A 12,536-nucleotide genomic window follows, 5' to 3' on the forward strand; every position below is an offset into this window, starting at 1 on the left:
ATCTACTACTGCTATCTACTGCTATCTACTGCTATCTACTGCTGCTATCTACCGCTATCTACTGCTGCTATCTACTGCTATCTACTGCTGCTATCTACTGCTGCTATCTACTGCTATCTACTGCTGCTATCTACTGCTGCTATCTACTGCTATATACTGCTGCTATCTACTGCTATCTACTGCTGCTATCTACTGCTATCTACTGCTGCTATCTACTGCTGCTATCTACTGATATCTACTGCTGCTATATACTGCTATCTACTGCTGCTATCTACTGCTATCTACTGCTGCTATCTACTGCTATCTACTGCTGCTATCTACTGCTGTTATCTACTGCTATCTACTGCTGCTATCTACTGCTGCTATCTACTTCTATCTACTGCTGCTATCTACTGCTGTTATCTACTGCTGCTATCTACTGCTATCTACTGCTGCTATCTACTGCTGCTACCTACTGCTGCTATCTACTGCTGCTATCTACTGCTGCTATCTACTGCTATCTACTGCTATCTACTGCTGCTATCTACTGCTGCTATCTACTGCTGCTATCTACTGCTATCTATCTACTGCTATCTACTGCTGCTATCTACTGCTATCTACTGCTGCTATCTACTGCTGCTATCTACTGCTGTTATCTACTGATGCTATCTACTGCTTCTATCTACTGCTATCTACTGCTGCTATCTACTGCTTCTATCTACTGCTGCCATATACTGCTATCTACTGCTATCTACTACTGCTATCTACTGCTGCTTTCTACTGCTGCTATCTACTGCTGCTATTGCTAATGTATGTTGATGTTGATGTTGATGTGATGTTGATGTGGTGTTGATGTGATGTTGATGTTGATGTTGATGTGATGTTGATGTGATGTTGATGTGATGTTGCTGTGATATCAGTAGCCCATGGCTATCTACTACTGCTATCTACTGCTGCTATCTACTGCTATCTACTGCTGCCATCTACTGCTATCTACTGCTATCTACTGCTGCCATCTACTGCTGTTATCTACTGCTGCTATCTACTGATATCTACTGCTATCTACTGCTGCTATCTACCGCTATCTACTGCTGCTATCTACTGCTGCTATCTACTGCTGCTATCTACTGCTGCTATCTACTGCTATCTACTGCTGCTATCTACTGCTGCTATCTACTGCTATATACTGCTGCTATCTACTGCTATCTACTGCTGCTATCTACTGCTATCTACTGCTGCTATCTACTGCTGCTATCTACTGATATATACTGCTGCTATATACTGCTATCTACTGCTGCTATCTACTGCTATCTACTGCTATCTACTGCTGCTATCTACTGCTGTTATCTACTGCTATATATCTACTGCTATCTACTGCTGCTATCTACTGCTATCTACTGCTGCTATCTACTGCTGTTATCTACTGCTGCTATCTACTGCTTCTATCTACTGCTGCTATCTACTGCTATCTACTACTGCTATCTACTGCTGCTATCTACTGCTATCTACTGCTGCTATCTACTGCTGCTATCTACTGCTGTTATCTACTGCTGTTATCTACTGATGCTATCTACTGCTTCTATCTACTGCTATCTACTGCTGCTATCTACTGCTTCTATCTACTGCTGCCATATACTGCTATCTACTGCTATCTACTGCTGCTATCTACTGCTGCTATCTACTGCTGCTATCTACTGCTGCTATTGCTAATGTATGTTGATGTTGATGTTGATGTGATGTTGATGTGGTGTTGATGTGATGTTGATGTTGATGTTGATGTGATGTTGATGTGATGTTGATGTGATGTTGCTGTGATATCAGTAGCCCATGGCTATCTACTACTGCTATCTACTGCTGCTATCTACTGCTATCTACTGCTATCTACTGCTGCCATCTACTGCTGTTATCTACTGCTGCTATCTACTGATATCTACTGCTGCTATCTACTGCTGCTACCTACTGCTGCTATCTACTGCTGCTATCTACTGCTGCTATCTACTGCTATCTACAGCTACCTACTGCTGCTATCTACTGCTGCTATCTACTGCTATCTACTGCTGCTATCTACTGCTATCTACTGCTGCTATCTACTGCTATCTACTGCTGCTATCTACTGCTGCTATCTACTGCTGTTATCTACTGCTGCTATCTACTGCTGCTATCTACTGATATCTACTGCTGCTATATACTGCTATCTACTGCTGCTATCTACTGCTATCTACTGCTGCTATCTACTGCTATCTACTGCTGCTATCTACTGCTGTTATCTACTGCTATCTACTGCTGCTATCTACTGCTGCTATCTACTTCTATCTACTGCTGCTATCTACTGCTGTTATCTACTGCTGCTATCTACTGCTATCTACTGCTGCTATCTACTGCTGCTACCTACTGCTGCTATCTACTGCTGCTATCTACTGCTGCTATCTACTGCTATCTACTGCTGCTATCTACTGCTGCTATCTACTGCTATCTATCTACTGCTATCTACTGCTGCTATCTACTGCTATCTACTGCTGCTATCTACTGCTGCTATCTACTGCTGTTATCTACTGCTGCTATCTACTGCTTCTATCTACTGCTGCTATCTACTGCTATCTACTACTGCTATATACTGCTGCTATCTACTGCTGCTATCTACTGCTGCTATCTACTGCTGCTATCTACTGCTGTTATCTACTGCTGTTATCTACTGATGCTATCTACTGCTTCTATCTACTGCTATCTACTGCTGCTATCTACTGCTTCTATCTACTGCTGCCATATACTGCTATCTACTGCTATCTACTACTGCTATCTACTGCTGCTATCTACTGCTGCTATCTACTGCTGCTATTGCTAATGTATGTTGATGTTGATGTTGATGTGATGTTGATGTGGTGTTGATGTGATGTTGATGTGATGTTGATTTGATGTGATGTTGATGTGATGTTGATGTTGATGTTGATGTGATGTTGATGTGATGTTGATGTGATGTTGCTGTGATATCAGTAGCCCATGGCTTCATGTTGCTCAGCATGACCATTTGTGCAACTACAGACACAGCACATGGGACACACACACACACACACTGACCACTGTGTCATAAAAATACAATATACGGTATTTTAGGTGTTTTACCATTCAAAACTGTATTGCTTGTGCGCTATGGGTACATTAGGTACATTGAGTACTCAGCCTAACAAATACAATGTTTCTACTGCTGCTATCTACTGCTGCTATCTACTGATATCTACTGCTGCTATATACTGCTATCTACTGCTGCTATCTACTGCTATCTACTGCTGCTATCTACTGCTATCTACTGCTGCTATCTACTGCTATCTACTGCTGCTATCTACTGCTGCTATCTACTTCTATCTACTGCTGCTATCTACTGCTGTTATCTACTGCTGCTATCTACTGCTATCTACTGCTGCTATCTACTGCTGCTACCTACTGCTGCTATCTACTGCTGCTATCTACTGCTGCTATCTACTGCTATCTACTGCTATCTACTGCTGCTATCTACTGCTGCTATCTACTGCTGCTATCTACTGCTATCTATCTACTGCTATCTACTGCTGCTATCTACTGCTATCTACTGCTGCTATCTACTGCTGCTATCTACTGCTGTTATCTACTGCTGCTATCTACTGCTTCTATCTACTGCTGCTATCTACTGCTATCTACTACTGCTATCTACTGCTGCTATCTACTGCTGCTATCTACTGCTATCTACTGCTATCTACTGCTGCTATCTACTGCTGCTATCTACTGCTGCTATCTACTGCTATCTATCTACTGCTATCTACTGCTGCTATCTACTGCTATCTACTGCTGCTATCTACTGCTGCTATCTACTGCTGTTATCTACTGCTGCTATCTACTGCTTCTATCTACTGCTGCTATCTACTGCTATCTACTACTGCTATCTACTGCTGCTATCTACTGCTATCTACTGCTGCTATCTACTGCTGCTATCTACTGCTGTTATCTACTGCTGTTATCTACTGATGCTATCTACTGCTTCTATCTACTGCTATCTACTGCTGCTATCTACTGCTTCTATCTACTGCTGCCATATACTGCTATCTACTGCTATCTACTACTGCTATCTACTGCTGCTATCTACTGCTGCTATCTACTGCTGCTATTGCTAATGTATGTTGATGTTGATGTTGATGTGATGTTGATGTGGTGTTGATGTGATGTTGATGTGATGTTGATTTGATGTGATGTTGATGTGATGTTGATGTTGATGTTGATGTGATGTTGATGTGATGTTGATGTGATGTTGCTGTGATATCAGTAGCCCATGGCTTCATGTTGCTCAGCATGACCATTTGTGCAACTACAGACACAGCACATGGGACACACACACACACACACTGACCACTGTGTCATAAAAATACAATATACGGTATTTTAGGTGTTTTACCATTCAAAACTGTATTGCTTGTGCGCTATGGGTACATTAGGTACATTGAGTACTCAGCCTAACAAATACAATGTTTCTACTGCTGCTATCTACTGCTGCTATCTACTGATATCTACTGCTGCTATATACTGCTATCTACTGCTGCTATCTACTGCTATCTACTGCTGCTATCTACTGCTATCTACTGCTGCTATCTACTGCTATCTACTGCTGCTATCTACTGCTGCTATCTACTTCTATCTACTGCTGCTATCTACTGCTGTTATCTACTGCTGCTATCTACTGCTATCTAATGCTGCTATCTACTGCTGCTACCTACTGCTGCTATCTACTGCTGCTATCTACTGCTGCTATCTACTGCTATCTACTGCTATCTACTGCTGCTATCTACTGCTGCTATCTACTGCTGCTATCTACTGCTATCTATCTACTGCTATCTACTGCTGCTATCTACTGCTATCTACTGCTGCTATCTACTGCTGCTATCTACTGCTGTTATCTACTGCTGCTATCTACTGCTTCTATCTACTGCTGCTATCTACTGCTATCTACTACTGCTATCTACTGCTGCTATCTACTGCTATCTACTGCTGCTATCTACTGCTGCTATCTACTGCTGTTATCTACTGCTGTTATCTACTGATGCTATCTACTGCTTCTATCTACTGCTATCTACTGCTTCTATCTACTGCTTCTATCTACTGCTGCCATATACTGCTATCTACTGCTATCTACTACTGCTATCTACTGCTGCTATCTACTGCTGCTATCTACTGCTGCTATTGCTAATGTATGTTGATGTTGATGTTGATGTGATGTTGATGTGGTGTTGATGTGATGTTGATGTGATGTTGATTTGATGTGATGTTGATGTGATGTTGATGTTGATGTTGATGTGATGTTGATGTGATGTTGATGTGATGTTGCTGTGATATCAGTAGCCCATGGCTTCATGTTGCTCAGCATGACCATTTGTGCAACTACAGACACAGCACATGGGACACACACACACACACACACTGACCACTGTGTCATAAAAATACAATATACGGTATTTTAGGTGTTTTACCATTCAAAACTGTATTGCTTGTGCGCTATGGGTACATTAGGTACATTGAGTACTCAGCCTAACAAATACAATGTTTCTACTGTTGTTATTGTTATCATCAAGCTATAATCTCACCAGTGGACTGCTGAAGGCTACTTCCCCCTGGGCACTTCCTGTGTCCTTGTTCCTGTGATGGCCGCCGCCGCTGTGAGGTCACTGGGCGCCATGGCAACATTGTATTACTTCTGGGTCATGGTCATGTTTGTCCTCCAGGGTCCATCCTGTTCGTGAGGGTAGTGGTCTCTGGTGGAAGATGACCTCTTCCTCTGTGTCATCAGCCTCCTCAAGGACAGCCAGACGGATGGCTGGAGAGGAGAGACAAAACGTATTCACTGTACTGTACACTCACTCAGTTAGTAGATTTGTTTGTACTGTAGAGCCAACTCCTGTTGATATTGAACGATAATAGGAGTTGGCTAGACAGCACAAACAGATCCTGGAGCAGATTACAGTTAGTAGACTACAGATTCAGATTAAACTAGAAAGGGTACATTTTCATTAAGAAAAAATTTGTGAATTGCTTCAGCTGTCCAGAAGTATTTTTATGTAAGTGGAAAAAGTTTTGAAGTAAAAAATTGTTAGAGGCTAATCTTGGAACGCAACGACTATTCCTTCACAAGCTGTCTTTAGACTAGTACAGACAGTGTCCAAAATCTGTCTAGCCTTCTACCTACTAAAACTACAGACTGTGTACTAATCATATTACATGTTATTTACAACGTACTGTTTAGTAGAAATGTGTTAGTACTGGTGCTAGGACCCCCTAATTAAAACTGCATCAGCATTTCAAGGGCCTAGTTCAAGGCCAGAGCCCCACAATGTTCTGCTCAGTCTTTCAAGACTGTAATGTTCTGAGAGGTATGAGGAAACAATGGGTTAATAACAAGAGAGAGGTAGATTCCCACAGCAGTATCTGCTGGGCTGCAGTCCGTCTGGTTGAAACCAGGGTTAAAGTTGGTAAGCCAGCGGGGTTTGTGGAGCTTGTGATGAGGATACGTAAAGTCACACTCCTTAATTTGTTAATACCATCAGAGACTGGACCACCAACAAACATGTTAACGATGCTGAAGCAAGTCACATTACAATACCTAAAAATAAACTAAGTAGACTGTCACACCCTGGCTCGGGGACTCAATATGTTGAGCCAGGGTGTGTTCATTCTATGTTTTCTGTTTCTCTGGTGGGTGTTCTAGGTGGTTTATTTTCTATGTTTGCCGGTGTGACTCCCAATCAGAGGCAAACGAGTGTCAGCTGTCGGCTGTTTGTCTCTGATTGGGAGCCATATTTAATCTATCTGTTTTTCTTTCGGGTTGTGGGATTTTGTTCGTGTGGTTTTGTGTTTTACCATAGACATCACGCATTCGTTGTTTATTGTTTTTGTATTTTGAGTGTTGTGTTTTACTTATTAAAGTAAATATGTTCGCTCGCAACGCTGCGCCTTGGTCTCCCTCATTAGACGATCGTGACAGAAAATCCCACCAAGACCAGACCAAGCAGCGTGTCCAAGGGCCATCGCCAAATGATCTCCGTGGCAGCTTCGACTGGGTCAAGCCCATTGAGGAGTTGAGTGAGGAGGGTTGGAGACAGAGGAGCGAAAGGTGGGAGAGAATGTTGGAGGCCTGGAGAGACCCCCAGAAAATTTTTAGGGGGGGGCTCACGACATCGGGGCAGCAGGAGGCCGCTATGGAGCGGTCCAGCGGGGTTGCAGAGGAGGCCGCCAGGTTACGGGGGCTACTGGTAGAAGAGGAGATGGAAGGTGTAGAGGCACGGCGAGAGGTACTGGCGGGTGTTGCCAGTCCGGTCCGGCCCGTTCCAGATCCCGGTGTGGAGCCAGTGGTGTGTGTGCCCAGTACGGTCCGGTCTATTCCTGCTCCCCGCACCAAACCTACGGTGTGCGTCGACAGCCCAGCCCGGCCCGTTCCTGCGCTCCGCACCGAGTCTGTGGTGCGCGTCGCCAGCCCAGCCCTGCCTGTCCTTGCTCTACGCACAAAGCCTACGGTGTGCGTCGCCAGCCCAGCCCGGCCTGTTCCTGCTCCACGCACAGAGCCTACGGTGTGCGTCGCCAGCCCGACCCGGCCTGTTCCTGCCACTCGCATCAAGCCAGGGGTGCGAGTCGTCAGCCTGGTTCAGCCCGTTCCTGCTACTCGCACCAAGCCAGGGGTACGAGTCGTCAGCCTGGTCCAGCCCGTTCCTGCTACTCGCACCAAGCCAGGGATGCGAGTCGTCAGCCCTGTCCGGCTCGTTCCTGCTCACCGCACCAAGTCTGTGGTGCGCGTCGCCAGCCCATTCCGGTCCATTCCTGCTCCACGCACCAAGCCAGGGGTGTGTATCGTCAGCCCGGTCCGATCCGTTCCTGCTCCACGCACCAGGCCAGGGGCGCGTGTCGTCAGTCCGGCTCCGGCCAGCGGGGCTAGACAGGACCAGGGGTACTTTGGGGGGTCGGAGAGGAAGTGGGGATCTAGCCCAGAGCCGGAGCCGCCGCCGAGGAATGCCCACCCAGCCCTCCCCTGTTTTCGCTCGTATTTAGGCGCGGTCGCAGTCCGCGCCTTTAGGGGGGGGTACTGTCACACCCTGGCTCGGGGACTCAATATGTTGAACCAGGGTGTGTTCATTCTATGTTTTCGGTTTCTCTGGTGGGTGTTCTAGGTGGTTTATTTTCTATGTTTGCCGGTGTGACTCCCAATCAGAGGCAAACGAGTGTCAGCTGTCGGCTGGTTGTCTCTGATTGGGAGCCATATTTAATCTATCTGTTTTTCTTTCGGGTTGTGGGATTTTGTTCGTGTGGTTTTGTGTTTTACCATAGACGTCACGCATTCGTTGTTTATTGTTTTTGTATTTTGAGTGTTGTGTTTTACTTATTAAAGTAAATATGTTCGCTCGCAACGCTGCGCCTTGGTCTCCCTCATTAGACGATCGTGACATAGACAACTAGTGGAGGAGCTCAAATGACATCCAGTGACCTGGACGATCACAATCACAATCAACCAATGACTTTATAGTCCCAGTTGGGTCAATAGGTCATCGGATGGTATTTAATAGGTCATCGGATGCTATTCAACTGCTTTACAGTTCCCATTGTTTGTTACAGTTCCCATTGTTTCTTTACAGTTCCCATTGTTTCTTTACAGTTCCCATTGTTTCTTTACAGTTCCCATTATTTCTTTACAGTTCCCATTGTTCTTTAAAGTTCCCATTGTTTCTTTACAGTTCCCATAGTTTCTTTACAGTTCCCATTGTTCTTTAAAGTTCCCATTGTTTCTTTACAGTTCCCATTGTTTCTTTACAGTTCCCATTGTTTCTTTACAGTTCCCATTGTTTCTTTACCATTCTCGTTGTGTGTGTACTCGGTCCCCATGATGGTGCATCGTCTGAACACCATCTTGTTCTCTGTGAGGGTACCAGTCTTGTCTGAGAAGACATACTGAATCTGTCCCAGGTCCTCAGTGGTGTTGAGGGCTCTACACTGGACTCTGCTGTCTGCCTCTTCATCATACAGGTCTATGTCGTTAGTGATGAAGAAGACCTGACCCGCCTTGACTATTTCAATGGATACGTACGGGGTGATGGGAATCAGGATCTGGAGGAGAAGGAAGAGGGGAGCATGGAGGAAGAGAGGGAGGAGAGAGGAAGAGAGGAGAATGGAGGAAGAGAGGAGGATGGAGGAAGAGAGGAGGATGGAGGAAGAGAGGATGGAGGAAGAGAGGAGGATGGAGGAAGAGAGGAGGATGGAGGAAGAGAGGACGGAGGAAGATAGGATGGAGGAAGAGAGGATGGAGGAAGAGAGGCTGGAGGAAGAGAGGGAGGAGAGAGGCAGAGAGGAGGATGGAGGAAGAGAGGGAGGAGAGAGGAAGAGAGGAGGATGGAGGAAGAGAGGAGGATGGAGGAAGAGAGGAGGATGGAGGAAGAGAGGGAGGAGAGAGGAAGAGAGGAGAATGGAGGAAGAGAGGAGGATGGAGGAAGAGAGGAGGATGGAGGAAGAGAGGATGGAGGAAGAGAGGAGGATGGAGGAAGAGAGGATGGAGGAAGAGAGGAGGATGGAGGAAGAGAGGAGGATGGAGGAAGAGAGGGAGGAGAGAGGAAGAGAGGAGAATGGAGGAAGAGAGGATGGAGGAAGAGAGGGAGGAGAGAGGAAGAGAGGAGGATGGAGGAAGAGAGGAGGATGGAGGAAGAGAGGAGGATGGAGGAAGAGAGGGAGGAGAGAGGAAGAGAGGAGGATGGAGGAAGAGAGGAGGGAGGAAGAGAGGGAAAGAAAAGGGTTGATGGTTGTCCAACACAAATGCTTGCTTTATGGCTGTTCATCGATCATGATGTTTCTCCCAACACACACACACGCATGCACACACATACACACACATTCTCTCTACCTGCAGTAGTATGATCATAGTGAAGAACATGTAGAAGCTAGACAGAGGGGGCGGGTCCAGATGACCATGTCTGTCTGGCATCAGGAAGAGAGGCAAGCTGGGTAATGACTCCAGCCAGATGTAATGACCTGTTTGGGAAAGGAGGGAGGGAGAGGGGGTTGAAGGCGGGCGAGAACGGAGCGAAAGGAAGTGGAAAAGGAGAAAAAATTTGTAAAAAAGGACAAGAGGAGGGTAAGAACAGGAAGAGAGGAGGGTAAGAACAGGAAGAGAGGAGGGTAAGAACAGGAAGAGAGGAGGGTAAGAACAGGAAGAGAGGAGGGTAAGAACAGGAAGAGAGGAGGGTAAGAACAGGAATAAAGGAGGGTAAGAACAGGAGGAGAGGAGGGTAAGGAGTAGAGGAGGGTAAGAACAGGAGGAGAGGAGGGTAAGAACAGGAAGAGAGGAGGGTAAGAACAGGAAGAGAGGAGGATAAGAACAGGAAGAGAGGAGGGTAAGAACAGGAGGAGAGGAGGGTAAGAACAGGAAGAGAGGAGGGTAAGAACAGGAGGAGAGGAGGGTAAGAACAGGAAGAGAGGAGGGTAAGAACAGGAGGAGAGGAGGGTAAGAACAGGAGGAGAGGAGGGTAAGAACAGGAAGAGAGGAGGGTAAGAACAGGAAGAGAGGAGGGTAAGAACAAGATGAGAGGAGGGTAAGAACAGGAGGAGAGGAGGGTACGAACAGGAAGAGAGGAGGGTAAGAACAGGAGGAGAGGAGGGTAAGAACAGGAGGAGAGGAGGGTAAGAACAGTAGGAGAGGAGGGTAAGAACAGGAAGAGAGGAGGGTAAGAACAGTAGGAGAGGAGGGTAAGAACAGTAGGAGAGGAGGGTAAGAACAGGAAGAGAGGAGGGTAAGAACAGGAGGAGAGGAGGGTAAGAACAGGAGGAGAGGAGGGTAAGAACAGGAGGAGAGGAGGGTAAGAACAGGAAGAGAGGAGGGTAAGAACATGAAGAGAGGAGGGTAAGAACAGGAAGAGAGGAGGGTAAGAACAGGAGGAGAGGAGGGTAAGAACAGGAAGAGAGGAGGGTAAGAACAGGAAGAGAGGAGGGTAAGAACAGGAAGAAAGGAGGGTAAGAACAGGAGGAGAGGAGGGTAAGAACAGGAAGAGAGGAGGTTAAGAACAGGAGGAGAGGAGGGTAAGAACAGGAAGAGAGGAGGGTAAGGAGGATAAAGGACAGTAAGGACAGGAGGATTAATCACTTCTCAGTCTTGTTTTCCCGCCCTCCATTTCCCACTTCTTCTGTTCTTCTATATGCTGATGGCCGGCTAATGACTGATGGGGAGCTAGCAATGTTTCAATGTCTTCCTATAAAGGTCCACGGATTGGAACATAAACCTTGGGATCTGGACCTGATCAATGTTTCAATGTCTTCCTATAAAGGTCCACGGATTGGAACATAAACCTTGGGATCTGGACCTGATCAATGTTTCAATGTCTTCCTATAAAGGTCCACAGATTAGAACATAAACCTTGGGATCTGGACCTGATCAATGTTTCAATGTCTTCCTATAAAGGTCCACAGATTAGAACATAAACCTTGGGATCTGGACCTGATCAATGTTTCAATATCTTCCTATAAAGGTCCACAGATTAGAACATAAACCTTGGGATCTGGACCTGATCAATGTTTCAATGTCTTCCTATAAAGGTCCACAGATTAGAACATAAACCTTGGGATCTGGACCTGATCAATGTTTCAATGTCTTCCTATAAAGGTCCACAGATTAGAACATAAACCTTGGGATCTGGACCTGATCAATGTTTCAATGTCTTCCTATAAAGGTCCACAGATTAGAACATAAACCTTGGGATCTGGACCTGATCAATGTTTCAATGTCTTCCTATAAAGGTCCACAGATTAGAACATAAATCTTGGGATCTGGACCTGATCAATGTTTCAATGTCTTCCTATAAAGGTCCACAGATTAGAACATAAACCTTGGGATCTGGACCTGATCAATGTTTCAATGTCTTCCTATAAAGGTCCACAGATTAGAACATAAACCTTGGGATCTGGACCTGATCAATGTTTCAATGTCTTCCTATAAAGGTCCATTGATTAGAACATTAACCTTGGCTAGTGAATGCCTTGTTTTGACCACGCCTCCTTCTCTACCTTGCCTCTTCCACCCATCCATGTGTTTATATGGACAGAAAAGAGCTGAAGCTCTGAGCTGTCCGATCAGGCCCAGTGTCTAGTTGGTTATTGGTTAGTTATTAACCGTGGGACATGAGTGTGTCCCCCAAAAACCACCATATTCCCTATTTAGTGCACTACTTTTAACCAGGGCCCATTGGGTTACATATCAGTATGTCGACCTACTGTATATGTTGACTTGGCTATATCAGTATCTAGACCTATATGTTGATGGGGAAAGTACAGTGGGGAAAAAAAGTATTTAGTCAGCCACCAATTGTGCAAGTTCTCCCACTTAAAAAGATGAGAGAGGCCTGTAATTTTCATCATAGGTACACGTCAACTATGACAGACAAAATGAGAAAAAGAATTCCAGAAAATCACATTGTAGGATTTTTAATGAATTTATTTGCAAATTATGGTGGAAAATAACTATTTGGTCAATAACAAAAGTTTCTCAATACTTTGTTATACACCCTTTGTTGGCAATG

Source organism: Coregonus lavaretus (genome assembly GCF_964263955.1).
Source record: "Coregonus lavaretus genome assembly, chromosome: 29".
Taxonomy (NCBI): domain Eukaryota; kingdom Metazoa; phylum Chordata; class Actinopteri; order Salmoniformes; family Salmonidae; genus Coregonus; species Coregonus lavaretus.